The sequence below is a fragment of the Chrysemys picta genome, chromosome 10, assembly GCF_011386835.1.
Source record: "Chrysemys picta bellii isolate R12L10 chromosome 10, ASM1138683v2, whole genome shotgun sequence".
Lineage (NCBI taxonomy): Eukaryota > Metazoa > Chordata > Testudines > Emydidae > Chrysemys > Chrysemys picta.
The window spans coordinates 35,156,055-35,171,762 of record NC_088800.1 but is presented as its reverse complement, the minus strand read 5'-3'; the positions used below and the strand labels follow the sequence as shown (position 1 = coordinate 35,171,762).

The window sequence follows — 15,708 nt, the reverse complement described above, 5'->3', positions numbered from 1 at the left end:
CCACGGATTTAATGTAAAAATGTGCAGATATAGACCAAAGATCAGTGTGTGTTATGTGTACCCCTCTGTACGCAATCCACAGAGGATATGAGTCTGTTACAGTCCTCAGAAACAGCCCTTGACTCTTTGGCTCTAGAGGTAGAGACTAAAGCATTTTGCTCTGGGAGCCCCTAGCTCAATCTTTGGTCGTGATCAAAATGGAAATAGTCACACAGAACCCGGTAGGAACATGGGTCTATTCAGACCTTTCTATTGTCTTCTTGCCTCAGAGCCACACAGATTCTGTGCAGCTCAATCAGCAGGGAAGGCATGTGCACAACCTGTCTCTCCTGTAATTGCTGATGGTAACAAATGGTTAAATTGTCCCCTGTAAGGCAGCCGGTGAGCTATGGTATTTCTGTTACGTGTTTTGTCAATCTAATTTTCCAGCAGACAAGTTTTTATTCCGGTAATAATGTTTCTGTTAGCAAACCCGTCTGTCTCTATTTCTCCCTCTAGACTGGTATAATTTGGCAAATTCCCAACCCTGCAAGTACAGGTGTTCAGGAATGCTTGGCTTTCCCAGCCAGAACACACCAATTCTGTAAATAAAAGTTATAATGCTTGAGATGGACTGAGCCTGGCCAGCAAACTAGTGGGGGAACAAGGTGCCAAACAGCATGCTGCAGAGGGGGTGGGCAAATGCACCCAACAAGCCTCAAAGCCTGCAAAGGAGGGAGAAACTGGTGCGTTCTCTTCTCTGCCCCGTATACTACAGGATCCCTTCTGTGCCTGCCTCCCAGGGGGGTGAAAGATATGTGCTGCTCAACATAGCATGCTCTCTTCAGTTTAGAGTGGATTTCCAAGCAGAAATTTGCCTAGGAGTCATACTGGCCATACCAGCAGTGACCCCCATCTAAGGGGCTGGAAATCCTCCATTTAAAGGGAGCAAGTGCAGTAAACTACTGATGCAGGAGCACACAGCTCTTACTAGAGCAAGCTGCAATGTGGAAAATGGGGAGCTGAAACAGTGCAATGGCTCTTGTTCTATACACACATTTTTACACCATCACTCCACATGGAGTGCTCAAGATCCACACAATTAAGGGGAGAAACCCCCTGTATGTTCAGTTTATAGGGAAACTCATGAGATTGTGCCCAACAGACTGATTTTGATTGTAGATATTGTAGATTTGTTTGATCTCTGTTAGTAGATTGTGGATCTTCCTACCCCACATGAGAATAGCGTATAACCTGAAAAGTCTGTAGTGCTGGCTCTAGTTTTTGATGGTTCTAGTTTTTAACTAATGTTTCTAGTTCCCTGATGAATGGAAAATGTGGCTTCCATACAAGTTTTCATCCCCTGCATCCCCATTCAGGTGCATCTTTTGTCAAAACTTTCCCTTTTAATACTCCAGTTGGGATGCTCCTTTCCTGGAAGTCTCAGCTAAGACAGGGGCTGAACTATTCTGCTTTCTAGGGGTGGTTCCTAGATGTTAGAGTTGAGACACAGTGGCAAGATGGGGAGTGTGGGAAGGGTGCATTGTGGAAAGGGGGAATATGAGATTCTTAAACAGTGCTGTGAATTCGTATGACTAATGTTGGGAATAGCCACACTACATTCGCTGAAAGATAAAGAACAAATCCTCCCTAATGCATGAACAAAATGTTCACAGTAGTTTAATTATTCTAAAACAAAATGGTCATCATGGCTGGCTCAGGAGCTTGTCAACACAAGTCGAGTAGTATGTGGTTTGAAGTGGTGGGGAGGTTGGTGGGAGAATATTTAATATTGGTTTTAGTGGCTCTACAATTTACTGACTGAATTTACAGAAGGAATCAAGCTACATTTGACATATCTACAAAAAAATTGGCTACATGCCCATCTACCTGCCCCTTCTCTTTCCTTTCCCTTTCTTATACTATTTTATTGTAAACCTAATTTTTATAAATAATAAGAAGTTCTCCAGTGTATTTCTATTCAATGTAGAGAAGATTTAAATCAGGAAACAAGGGAGTCTGGATCCATAATACATCAGCATAGAGATTGATATCATACAACCTTCTAAACTTCTCAAATGCCCTTGTGGATACAATCCCCCTCCTTACTAATTTTCTAGCCTTCCATCTCTCTATTAGAGAACAATTAAGTATTGAGCTGCAGATCCCGCTGGCTGGGGTTCAGTCCTGTAGTCTCTGGTCTCGGTTTCTCCCTATTGTCACCCTGAGGTCCAGATGTAGCGATTGCCCCATGTTTCCTGCTATGAGGCTGCTTCAGGTGTGTGTTGGGAGCACCCTTCACTGCTAGGTTGTCCCAAACTCTTACAACTAGGGCTGTCAAACAATTAAAAAAATTAATCACGATTAATCGTGCTATTAAAAAAATTAATTGCAATTAATCACGTGATTAATCGTGCTCTTAAACAACAATAGAATACCATTTATTTTAAACATTTTTGGATGTTTACTACATTTTCAAATACATTAATTTCAATTACAACACAGAATACAAAGTGTACAGTGCTAACTTTATATTTATTTTTGATTACAATTATCTGCACTGTAAAAAACAAAAAAATTGTATTTTTCAATTCACCTCATACAAGTGCTATGGTGCAATTTTGCTCTTTATCATGAAAGTTGAATTTACAAATGTAGAATTATGTACAAGAAAAAACTGCTTTCAAAAATAAAACTATGTTAAACTTTAGAGCCTACAAGTCCACCCAGTCCTACTTCTTGGTCAGCCAATCACTCAGAAAAACAAGGTTGGTTACAATTTGCAGGAGATAATGCTGCCTGCTTCTTGTTTACAATGTCACCTGAAAGTGAGAACAGGCGTTTGCATGGCACTGTTATAGCTGGCATTGCAAGATATTTATGTGGCAGATGCACTAAAGATTCATATGTCCCTTCATGCTTCAACCACCATTCCAGAGGACATGCTTCCATGTTGATGATGGGTTCTGCTTGATAACCATCCAAAGCACTGCAGACTAATGTATGTTCTTTTTCATCATCTGAGTCAGATGTCACCAGCAGAAGGTTGATTTTCTTTTTTGGTAGTTTGGTTCTGTAGTTTCCGCATCAGAGTGTTGCTCTTTTAAGACTTCTGAAAGCATGCTCCACACCTCATCCCTCTCAGATTTTGGAAGGCGCTTCAGATTCTTAAATCTTGGGTCGAGTGCTGTAGCTATCTTTAGAAATTTCATATTGGTATCTTCTTTGCATTTTGTCAAATTTTCAGTGAAAGTGTTCTTAAAACGAACATGTGCTGGGTCATCATCCGAGACTGCTATAACATGGAATATATGCAGAATGCGGGTAAAACAGAGTAGGAGACATACAGTTCTCCCCCCCCCCCCCAAGGAGTACAGTCACAAATTTAATTGATGCATTGTTTTTTTAATGAGCATCATCAGCATGGAAGCATGTCCTCTGGAATGGTGGCTGAAGCATGAAGGGGCATACCAATGTTTAGCATATCTGGCATGTAAATATCTTGCAACGCCGGCTACGAAACTGCCATGCGAATGCCTGTTCTCACTTTCAGGTGACATTGTAAATAAGAAGCAGGAAGCAGTATCTCCCGTCAATGTAAACAAACTTGTTTGTCTTAGCAATTGGCAGAATAAGAAGTAGGACTGAGTGGACTTGTAAGCTCTAAAGTTTTACACTGTTTTGTTTTTGAGTGCAGTTATGTAACCCCAAAAAATCTGCATTTGTAAGTTACACTTTCATGATAAAGAAATTGCTCTTCAGTACTTATATGAGGTGAATTGAAAAATACTATTTCTTTTATCATTTTTACAGTGCATATATTTGTAATAAAAAATAATAATATAAAGTGAGCACTGTGTACTTTGTATTCTGTGTTGTAATTGAAATCAATATTGAAATGTAGAAAAACATCCAAAAATATTTAATAAATTTCAATTGGTATTCTGTTGTTATAAGTGCAATTAATTGCGATTAATTCTTTTACTCGCAATTAATTTTTTTGAGTTAAACAAGTGAGTTAACCGCGATTAATTGACAGCCCTACCTATAACCATTGAGGAGGCAGGACTTCACCTGGGAGTTGCTCCAATGCACAGATCTATCCCAGAGCCTGTAATACCAGATACAGAACCCCTGTGACATTGCAAAGAATCATTGGTGGGAACAGGACATAAATCCCACAAGCCTAAAAGGAACTTTGTTTCCATCAGTCACAAACAATCTTGACAGCCCCTCCAGCCCTGGCTCCTTAGTCCCAGGTTAAGGTGCCTCTTTCGCTTTTGGCTGTGGCTGATTCTTGGTTCAGTGCAGGCTCCTAGGGACCACATTCAGATTGTGCTCCTTGGGCCTGCCCGTCCAGCTCTGAGCTCAGACTCTTGGCCTGATATGTCCAGGCAGCAGCTGCATGTGCCCTCTCCTGCAGCCCATGCAGTCCCTTCTCAAATGGCAGTCCCATCCTCTAATCAGAGGAGGATTAGGAGCAAGAAATAGGGCAGGATTTCCTGCCAGCTCTCTAGCCAACCAGGGCTCTGGGAATTTGGAGAGGCCAGCCTGAGGTCTGGGCTAGGGCTAGTCTGCACAGTACTATCTGCTACTGATCTGTGGAATTGGGGGCTCCACATATGGATAAGAATTGGGCTACGGGCCACACTAATGTATGCCCTACACCTACTCCTTCCTGAGTGCAGTGGCTCATTTCCTCTGGGCCTAACACCAAGTCAGGTAAATGTTGTTTCCCAGGCTAATCCCATTTGCCTGGGCACCTTGGCTGCAACATCTTATCTGAACCTCTTGAAGAGCCTTGGAGAGCAGCTGCCTGTGTGCTCCTGAGTGTTCCATCTAGGCCCCTCTCTGCTCAGCTTGTGCACCTAACTGTCCCAATAAAACCCATCACTTTGATTGTACTGAATAGCTGAGAATGCCAAGAAGAGTAACAAACCACTGCCTTGGACCTGCTGCTGCTACAAAAGATGGTGAGTACAGTCTGTGCAGCTCATGCCACCCCAGGTCATTACTCTGCCACCCTCTTCTGATCTTCCCCTAGGGCAGTGGAGCGCCTACACAAGGCTTCCTATATATTGCACACTCCAGTGAATTTCTCTGGGCCTTGGGAAAGAGTTGAGGTCAGAGCCTGGTTCTGAACACTAAATTCCCTGAGTCTCGGTTTTTTTGTGCTCAGACCACTACAGTGTGTATCTTTCCCTCCATTTTAAAACAGTGCTACAAAGGAATAGTTAGCTACCAATTCCATTATCTTTTCTGTCCAAACTCCTTGGCCAATATTTTCCACATTCATATGCCTGTTATATTGGAAGGCGATTAACTTCCTGAAAATGATTTAGAACTTGGAGACTTCATTCTTACCTCCAGTTTTCTAGAAGCAGTTAAAAGTTTTTATATGCACAATTTAAATTCACCACTGGCATAAGCAGCTACAACTCCATTGACTTCAGCAAGACTGAAGGATCAGGCTTATAGTGACCAACTCTTCCATAGTTGCACTTCATGCCCTAATCTTAAATAGCCATGTAGCAATGTAGATTTTCTGTTTCTTTCACGGTTTAAACCTTCACTGAGATCTTTCTTTGTCTTGTCTGATAGACGATACTGACCTATAGTAAAATTCACTACTGGAGTGAAGCAGCACAACTCCATGGATGCCAGTGGAATAGTGCCTGCTTACACCAGGAGTGGACTTGGCTGCTGCTGTGATTTAACCTGACCACATAAGCGCTTCAGTAGTGGGAACTGTGAGGGTGCATAACACCTTGCAAGATTGAACCCTAAAGTAAAACACAGAATCTCTTTGCTCACATAGGGTAGCTAATGCACAGAGAAACCTGCCTTAGAAATAAACAGCTAGTTCATGTGTTAAATTAATTACTAATGATACAAATGGATTGAAAATAATGCATAAAAATGAGTGTTTTGAATGGCACACTCTCACTTGAGCACAATCCATCTCTGAAATGTTTTTTTTTCATAAGCTAGAAGCCATATTTTGCACTGGAAGAAAATAGTATTGAGAGGAGCTAAGCTGATTTTGTTGCATTATCTTGCGATGGTGATAGGCTGATACGAGTCACTAGTGAATGGTGAACTGGGCACTGAGCACACAGCTGGTTTATAATGCAATGTGACCTAATCAGCATTTCACTTGATACTGATAGTTCTTTCCAAGACACGCCATTGTCACTGAAATCTAGTAAAGCCATTTTGCGTGTAATTTTTTGTAAATATACAAAGTAATCTAGCATTCAACTTTGGATGTTTTTATTTAAACGATTCACACTATCAAATGTGTTGAAATAGATTCCTGACGTATAGGAGAAGATATAATATTCTGAATAAATATGTGCAATCTATTCTGACCTTGCTTCTACTACTAGCTTATGATATTGCGAAAGCACTGCAGAGTTAATGAGATGTTTAATGTATTAGGGTCGAATGGCCACTAAAGCTTCTACTTATTTCTAATCAATGAGCCATTACCAGCTTTTATCTTTTGTTTTCAGCACTCCTCTGTGTGTGGAGTTCTTATTACGAAGGCAGTGTAGCCAGCTATAGTGTGTTGTCATTGCCTAGCATGGTGGTGATTTATGGGTACCAGGCCAAAGAAGAGTTTGCCTTTGGGTCTTGCCTTGGGAAAATCTGAGCCTCACTCTGATAAAAAATGGACAGCAAATGAAAACAGTCACTGCAGCTGTGAGAGCTTGGAAATCCACTTGGCCATTTTACTGAAAGAATAAGCTCTCTAAGCCCACACAGAGTCCTGGGATGCTCCCTTCCTGAGATCTGTCACCAAAAGAGAACCCTCAGTGGGTCTGCTCCCTCCTAATCACCTCCACAGCACCAACTTCTTTCTTTCCCCCGTCCCCCCAGCCACCAGAACACATACTGCATCTGGGATCTTTACAGGGTCAAGACTGAACAGGTCAGAGTACAGAGTAGATGGATGCTTATCCCTCTCTGGTCCCTTGGAGATTCCATGGAGAAGATACTATAGCCTGCAGGACTGCTGCAGTCAATGGAACCATGTTGCAAGGGAAGTAGGAGCTGCTGGGGGCTAGAATGAGGGTGGCTTCCATGTGGTTGGCCTCAATTTTCCCCCAGATCCCAAGGTTTGGGACAGACCCTGAAACCTTTTCTGGGGGAAAACCCCACATTGCACCCTTCTGACAAGATATGGAGTTTTTCATGAGCGGGGACAGGACCAGAGTAATTAATGCAATTTTAAATTATTTCCAAATACCCTTCCTCCTTTGAAGGGCATGGAGAGCTCAGAATCCAGGTAATGCGAGAGAGACCTTCATCTCCAGGCCACAGATCCATCAGATCCAACTGAGGCTGGTATGACCAGAGGTCATCAGATGAAAGATGAAGTGATTTCTGCCCCTGTAAGAACACAGCAAGTGTTAGAGCTGCTAGCCTTTAGCATAGAGGTTGACTGATGTGCTGTATTAATTTGGGATTAATAATAATTTTCAGCAAGAGATGACTCTCAGCAGACAATATTCCATGCAGTGCCATTCACTGCAACTTTTGGGAACTAGTAGCTGAATCTGACTCTCAGCACTGAGAACTGTACTTGTTTCAAATAGTGGCTGTTGCATGACTGACTGATGTGATTATCTGCCTCATAAAAATAGGAGGATTATGGCCCTGAAACGAAGCAAGTATTCAGTTTAGGAAATAGCCCCTCTATACTTTGGCTTTTACACTGTAAGATTGATCAGAAATACATTCAGCTCCCCTGTCAAAATCAAATCTGAATCCAAGTCTGCAGAGGTGAAAAGCTAGTGCAGTAACCCAGGTAAACTGCAGCTTGTTACTAAAGCACATTCCTGAATGACTATCTAATGATGCCATGATGCCTAATCAAACCTATTCCACTCCTTCATACACTGTACTCTGTCTGCCAGTTCTCCATTAAGGTTGATTGTAGAGATTGACGATACAACACTCAGCTCCCATAAAGCACAGTGTGTGCTTACCAGAAACAGCCTTCAAGAGAAGAACTGATCTGCTCAACAACACAAGTTTGCAGGGGATTTGAAAATGGAGTTAATCTCTGCAGCTTGAATAAAGCTAGGTGGAACCTAATATATGCCCTATTTTGGCAACAGAAGCAGGCCTATGCTAGAATAAGATAGTAATATATAGAGAGGGAAAAGGCATGCAGTATCCTTGATCATGACTGAGCAGCTGCCCTCTCTTCCTCTAAAAGATACTTTCCTTAATGGTGAATTGTTATCCTGGGATGGGTTAGACACTTGCTATTTATATTAGACAAACACAGAAACAGATGTGCTATGCTAGATCTTTCTTGTATTTTTCTTCTCCTTTATTCGGAGTTCCATCATTTCCTGATTGTGTCCTTTCTCGTCTGCCAGGATCTGCATCTGAATCACTTCTGCATCTGGGACATAGGGGAGAAGGGGCTGAGTCTCTGCTTTAAGTAGCATTGCATACACAATGTAAAGGTAATTACAGAGTTACAGGACACGGAAAAAGGATATAGCAACAACAGGTTAATTGAGTTACAGTAATATACATTAAACAGGATGTAGGTAGAGGAAGACAAATACAATTAACATCTATTCTAAAGAGTGAATTGCCTAGATATACAATAGTACCTTTTAACATTCTTTTGAAGCTCACCCGCCAATGAACTGGTACACTTAAAACTTCTTTGAGGTCTTGACCTGAGCTAGCCAGCTGCCAGTGCCACATAAACCACCTCCTATTTCTCTAAATACACACCAGAATGCAACTTTAATTCTAGATATTATCAGCTAAATTATGAACCAGTGGCTCTAATGGAGAGGTGCACAGTTGACTACATAGGTGTACATAGGGTAAGTTCAGGGATAAAACTGGTGGAGTAGAGCAGGTCACATGTTCAAAAGTGGCCCTTCCTACACTTTTTAGAGGTCTGTGTTCTCTCCTCCTAGCATCAGTCTCCACATGCTAGCAGGAGCTTAGAGGGGTGCATCTGTGGACACAGTCCAGTTTCAGCAGTGATTGCATCCCATAAGGATGCAGTGGGTACCCCAAGGAGCCTCCTGCAATCTCTTCCTTACCTCCCCATGCCAAGGACAACTGCCCTGAGAAACTGAGATTACCTTATCTTATAGGGCAGGGGTTCTCAGACATCATTGGACCGCAACCCCCTTCTGACAGCAAAAATAACTTCACAACCCCAGGAGAGGGACCGAAGCCTGAGCTCACCCAAGCCCCACTGCTCTGGGCAGAGGGGCCAAAGCTGAAGCTCAAGGGCTTCCGCCCCAGGCACGGGGCTTGTAACCTGAGCGCTGCCCCCCAGCAGCTGAAGCCCTTGGGCTTTGGTTTCAGCCCTGGGCAGTCGGGCTCGGGCTTCAGCCCTGAGCCCAAGCAAATCTAAGCCAGCCCATGCAACCCTTTTCAAAGGGGGTTGCAACCCACTTTGGGGTCCCGACCCACTGTTTGAGAACCGCTGCTATAGGGAAAATGTTCCATTCAGAAGGTGCATTCTCAGCACGTGCACAACAGCATTATCCTGCCTTAACTGTTTATTCACGTCACAGTGTTTAATCACAACTGGAACTGTTACTCGAGCTAAAAATGCACTCCCTCTTCTCCCGTACTTTATGCAGTCATCCATTATCCTGAATGAAATGTTTTACAATAAAGCAATTTTTTGTAAAGTTCAGCCATGAATATCATTGCAGCAGGCGATTCCATTCACTTGGTCCCATCTCCAAAGATTCTCAGAAACCTGTCAATACGTCCTGTCTGTCAGACTCCAGAAAAGAACAGGGACAGCCTTTGTTTTTTGTCTAAAAGGTTAATTATTTACAGGAAGTAGCTGGAAATCCTATTCTACTTCAACGGATATATTCCCAGCTCTCCGTGCTCGAGGATCAATGCCGGAATAAACAGTATATGAAAAAGCATAGAAAAAAATCAATAGATACATTTTAGTAAAAACATCATGGCAGTGAGATGAAAAGCCAGGTGATCAGACAATTGCCTGGGTGAGAGAAGAGATAGAACTTAGGGCTGAATGGGAGAAGTTTGTGACTCTGCGTTTCAGTTTAGATTGTCAGACATGTCTCTCCCTTCAACTGAGAGTGAGCTAGAACTAAAGCCTATGGGCCCAATCCTCAGCTGGTAAAAACTGAAGTACTGGTCCATTAGCTAGTAGATGGATGGGCCCAAGAAGAGAGAGATCTGATCTGTGGTAACAAAGAAACAAAGCAAACAATAGAGAATAAAATGTTATTTTTTCTACCATTGGGATGGTGGCATTTGAACCCTTTCTGCCCTTTACCTCACAATTCCTCTCTTGTCTCTAACTCCCTGGTGTTTTTATGGGAGGGTGGAAGGAGGGAGGACAATCAGATGGGTGAGCAGCTCAGTCAAAATTACTGTTAATTATTAAACCATTTACAGAGTACCCTGCCATGCGTCCCTTCTTTCACAGCTAGCATTGGCAGAATGGCTCTGATAAGCAGCTGTTAGTTCAACTATCTTTAAAAATAACCTTTGTGTGTCTTCATAGAGAGACTTCCAGGTAAAACACATAGGTGCATTATTACCAAGTACAGGAAGGACAGATATTCAGGTACATGGTGCTGTGTTTTTCTACCTAAGAATATGCATTTTCCTTCTGATTCTAAAAACCGAACTTAGTTCTCTGATCAGAAGTGTTGTCCAGTTCTAAAATTCTGGCCATGCTTCCCAGCAGTAGGGCAAACAGGAATGGGTTTTATTTACGATCTCTGATAAGCTAATCACATGGAACATACTCCTCTCTGTGTCTTTCTGCCTTGTTGTGTAGCTTAATCATTCTAATAGCCTGCCAAGGAACATTGCTTGTAACGTTCCCTTGGTGATGTTGTTAGGTAAAAAAGCAAGTCCTCACTCACCTCTCCAGCACCCGAGTTCGTGCGGAGTTGGTATGGGCTCACAATCTGTCAGAGACCAGACACCAATTCGTTGATCAACGGGCTCACACTATCCTTAGCTTGAAAGGCTTCAGAGTAAGTGTGGCAAGTTTATTAGGGGTGAGCATCAATATTTATACACAGAAGTAAACAAAGTGATTAACAGATCATAATGGTCATGCATAATCAAACAAGATTCTACAGGATAAAACAGGTTAAAATGTAAATTCAAAAAGAGATAAGGGGAGATGGCTACTTAAGGGGAGGGGGGGTGTCATGAGTAGTTCGCAGGTCAGAGCTTTGATTAAAAGTTCAGACAGAGACATCAAGTCTGGGTTAAGTTTAAGCTCATCAAAAGTTCAGACTCAACATTCCTCCATTTGTAGCTTTGGGATAACTATTTACCAAAAGCTACACCCCATTTTAAGGAGCCAAGGGCCGCTTGGCAATTTCAGCCTGGGCCAACTCGAAGAGAGTAAGGCCCTTGGCTGAAGTAGGAAAAGAATAAACTGACTTACATGAGTCTATGAGGGAGGGGACACACTGAATACAGCAACACAGTATTATAAGGATTACTATGGCCCCAACAATACCCACCAAGAGTTTTTTAACCCACCCAAATCCAGGCAGCCAATTCCATAAGGCTCCCCACCAATCATAAGGTGGCTCATTATGTCTAAAGCCATTCGGTTTTGCAAAGCTAACTGGCCCAGCTGGGACATTTCCCCAGCCTGATTCTCAAATAGGGTCGCAGTTTCATTGGTTAAAGATTCTAGTAGTCCCTGTAGACGGATGACACCACCCCTCAAGCTAATGAGACCAGCCCACCGCTGCCACGACAAACCATCACGGATATTAATATCTCTGAAGGTTTCACGGATGTTACGAACGTGGGGAAAATGAGGGGGAGTGAGGGAGATGCGAGAAGGCGGTGTTAGCCATGCCAAATAACATGACCCTGCCCAATCAGGGGAGAGAAAGTAATAAGCTTTGGGCCCGCACACCCAGTATGTTCCATACAATGCGTTTCGGGTATTCCATTTCTCAAAGTAGGAGGTAACCCACCACCCGTTGGACCACTGTTCCCCTGGTAACGCAGAGGGGTCGTTGTGCGAACTGCAGAGGCACAATTTGGTAGTGGTGTTTTCAAAGGGCAGTGTAGTACTGCTTGAGCAGTTGTAGAAGGCAATCGTATGTCCCTTAGCAATTAGTTGGACACCCTCGTGATCTGAGCAGGGCTTCTTAAAAGCTGACTCTGAAGGCCTGCCCACCCATGAAAAAGTTGGATTGGGGTGAGGGATCCACATGTGGGATAAGTGGGATGCGCAAGGCTTGAAGCCAAGATTTTTACTAAAGGCGGTGCCATTAAAATACATGTTGCATTTACTTGTTCCCACAAAAGTTGACCCCTCTTCTTTAACAAAACACAGTGATCCTGTCTGATTGGTTACCCTGAGATATCTGTTAATTGGCACTCCTGTTTTGTCCCATGTAAGATTGTGTGGGACTGGATCTTTTACTCTAGCCGGTGGCATCCAAGTCATATTAGCAGTGGTCAGGGGAATGGGTGTGAAGGGGAGTCCCTGTTCTGCATTTACTGGAAATTGAGTACATACCCAGCAATTACTTCTATTTCCTAAAATACGAGTTTTAACCTCGTGGGAATATCTAATAAAAGCATTATCTTCATAAGCAGAAAATAAACGAAAAAGGCACAATAAAAAACATACAGTTGTCAGAATAAAAGGTCCTCTCATTTTTTCCGAGTCAATTTAAGTCTGATGTCTGAAAGAGGTAAGCTGGTCCACTGGTCGGAGGCAGTGTCCTCAGTGGTGGCAAGAGCTGCTGGTCCGTCACTGTGGTCCACTACGGCTGGCTTGACGTGGGAGTGGTGGATCCAGGATTTGCGTCCTTCCAGGAACACTGCAGTCTGGGTTGTTAAAAGAACCTGGTGGGGTCCAGTAAACCTCGGCTGGAGGGTGTCGCCACGAATGAACTTTTTGGCCCAGACGAAGTCCCCTGGTTGGAACGGGTGGATCTGTTCTTCCAGCAGCACGGTCTGGGAAAACTGCGAGGCTTTCCAAAGGGTACGGAGGCGAGCCTGTAGGGAGAGAAACTGGCACGCGGTCATATGATCCCCTCCCAATAGTGAAACATCAGCACGTGGTAGCGCCCCGCCTTTGAAAGGGGGGTGTCCATAGAGCAGTTCAAAGGGGGATAATCCCAATACACGGGTTGGGCGAGTACGAAGGTGAAACAGGACCAAGGGAAGTACCTGAGGCCACTTTAATCCTGTTTCCTGACAGTATTTAGCCAATGTAAACTTAAGCTCCCTATTCATACGCTCAACTTTCCCGCTAGACTGAGGGTGGTAGGGTGTATGAAAGGAGTGTGAAATGCCCAGTCCTTGTTCTAAACGGCCAAGGACATGACCAGTAAAGTGAGGTCCGCGATCTGAGTCAAGCACGAGAGGGATGCCAAAACTGGGTACAATGTCTCTAAGGAGAATCTTCGCCACTGTGGCAGCAGTACAATTAGCAGTAGGAAAAGCTTCGACCCAGGAAGTCAGAGGGCAAACCAAAACAAGGAGGTGCTTTTTCCCAAAAGCCTTTGGCATATCTGCAAAGTCAATTTGAAGATGTTGAAATGGAGCAGCAGGCGGAGGTCTTCCACCCTTAATTTTTTTAAGAGGCGGAGCAGGTCCATTACGCTGACATGTGCTGCATGCTTTCACTATTGACAGGCAGTAGGGTTGAATGCCTGGAGCATACCAAAAGCGAGCAATGGTGTCCACAAGGGCGTGCGTGCCGTAGTGACCCCCCTTATCATGGTGCCAGCGAACTGCCACGGGGTATGTGGAGCGAGGGAGGCAGGCTCGGCCATCCGGCATAAGCCAGGTCCCTTTGACCAGAGTGGCTCCGAGGCTTTCCCACGACTGTAGTTCAGCAGCGGGTACTGGTACGGGGTACGGTGGAGTAAAGGAGGAGGCTGCAATAGCCAACATGGGCATGGCTAAGGGTAAGACAGCAGCCGTCTTGGCGGAGGCGTCAGCCAGGGCATTCCCACGGGTGACGGGGCTATCATCTTTAGTATGGGCCCGGCAGTGAACTACAGCCAGGACCGAGGGTTCTTGGAGGGCGTCCAAAAGCTTGTGGATGAGGGGGAGGTGCTGAATGGGTTTACCGGCAGCTGTCTGGAAACCTCGAAACTTCCAGAGGTGGATGTGACAATGCACAACTCCAAAAGCATACTTGCTATCAGTAAAAATGGTAACGGTCTTACCAGCGGCCAACTGGCAAGCTCGGGCCAGGGCATAGAGTTCGGCGGCTTGGGCTCCCCAGTTGCCTGGCAGTGAGGCGGCCTCTTGAATGTCCCATTCAGAGGTGACTGCATAACCGGTGAAACGCTTGCCATCAACATAGAAGGAGCTTCCGTCCGAGAAGAGGATGCAATCAGGGTTGTCCAGTGGCACGTCAAACAGGTTGTCCCTTATCTGTAAGATGCTATAAACTACTTCCACACAGTCGTGCTGATCCTGGAGGACTGGCAGGTCAGGAAGCAAAGTAGCTAGATTAAGGGGCCCACACCTTTCAAAAATTAGGTTAGTGTCTTCTAAGAGTTCGGCCTCTAGCTGTTGCTGACGATTGGCCGAAAAGACTTGGGTTGTGCCCCTACGCAGAAGGGCTGACAAGGCATGAGAGGTCCAAACCGTGGTAAAATGACCCAGGGTCAGGCTCCTTGCCTTTGTGATCAGCAGGGCAGCTGCTGCCAGAGTCCGGGTGCAGGATGGGGTTCCCTGAGCAACAGGGTCGATCTGCTGAGAGTAAAAAGCAAGCGGGAAATGGTGGGGCCCGCTCAGCTGGGTAAGGACGCCACTAGCAATTCCGCCCCTCTCGTGGACAAAAAGGTGAAAGGGTTTGCTATAATTGGGGGGGGCGGAGAGACATGGAGGAGGCCACACTGTCCTTGAGTAACTGAAAGGCTTGGATTGTGTCCGGGGACCACTGCAAAGGGTCAGGAGCAAGGTTAGCAGTGAGTCGGTGGAGCGGTTTGCTTAACTCCCCGCAGGACGGTAACCAGGGGCGACAGAAGCCAATTAATCCTAAGAAACCTCGAAGTTGTTTCTTGGTGTTTGGCAGAGGGCAGTTTTGGATAGTCTTTATGCGAACTGGGTCCATTTGTCTTCCCTCTGGGGTTAACAGGAAGCCCAGATATCGGACCTTCTGTGAGACCCACTGAATCTTGTTAGGGTCTACCTTGTGGCCTCTGGTGTGTAGGTATAATAAAAGTGCCTTACCATCGATGCGGAGGGCAGCTTCTTCGTGATTACCTAATAGGATGTCATCTACGTATAGGACTAACGTGGATCCCTGCGGACTGGTGAAGCCTTCCAAGTCGTGGCGGAGGCATTGGCTGAAAATCGTGGGGCTGTCTCTGTAGCCTTGAGGAAGTCGTTGCCAGACATAACTTTGTCCCTTCCAGGTGAAACCAAAGAGATACTGAGAGTCTGGGTGCACAGGAATGCTGGAAAAGGCTGATTTTAAGTCAATAACAGTGAACCACTCAGCATCCCAGGGGATTTGGCTGATGATAGTAGCTGGATCAGGAACTACTGCATGAAGAGGGACCACATACTGATTAACAACCCGTAGATCCTGTACAAAGCGCCAACGAATAGGGTCTCCGTCCTTTTTAGGAGGCTTTTTGACAGGCAGTATAGGGGTGTTACAGGGGGTGCGCTGAGGGCGGACTAGCTTTTGTGCAATGAATCCCTCGATAATGGGGCGGATGCCCTCCAGGG

The 15,708-nt window shown here is 44.7% G+C and overlaps 1 protein-coding gene across 2 annotated transcripts in view; it reads left to right on the top strand.

The window, feature by feature from the left end:
• Positions 1–15,708, top strand: part of CIB2 (calcium and integrin binding family member 2) — a 117,271-nt gene that overhangs the window by 43,852 nt on the left and 57,711 nt on the right. Inside the window, exon 1 of one of the 2 annotated variants that reach the window (XM_065559556.1) lies at positions 8,373–8,462. The exons of the other annotated variant lie outside the window; for it this stretch is intronic. The gene's annotated coding sequence lies outside the window, so the exon portion shown is untranslated. Of the gene's footprint in view, positions 1–8,372; positions 8,463–15,708 lie in introns of those variants that run through there. 2 annotated transcript variants of the gene reach the window in all.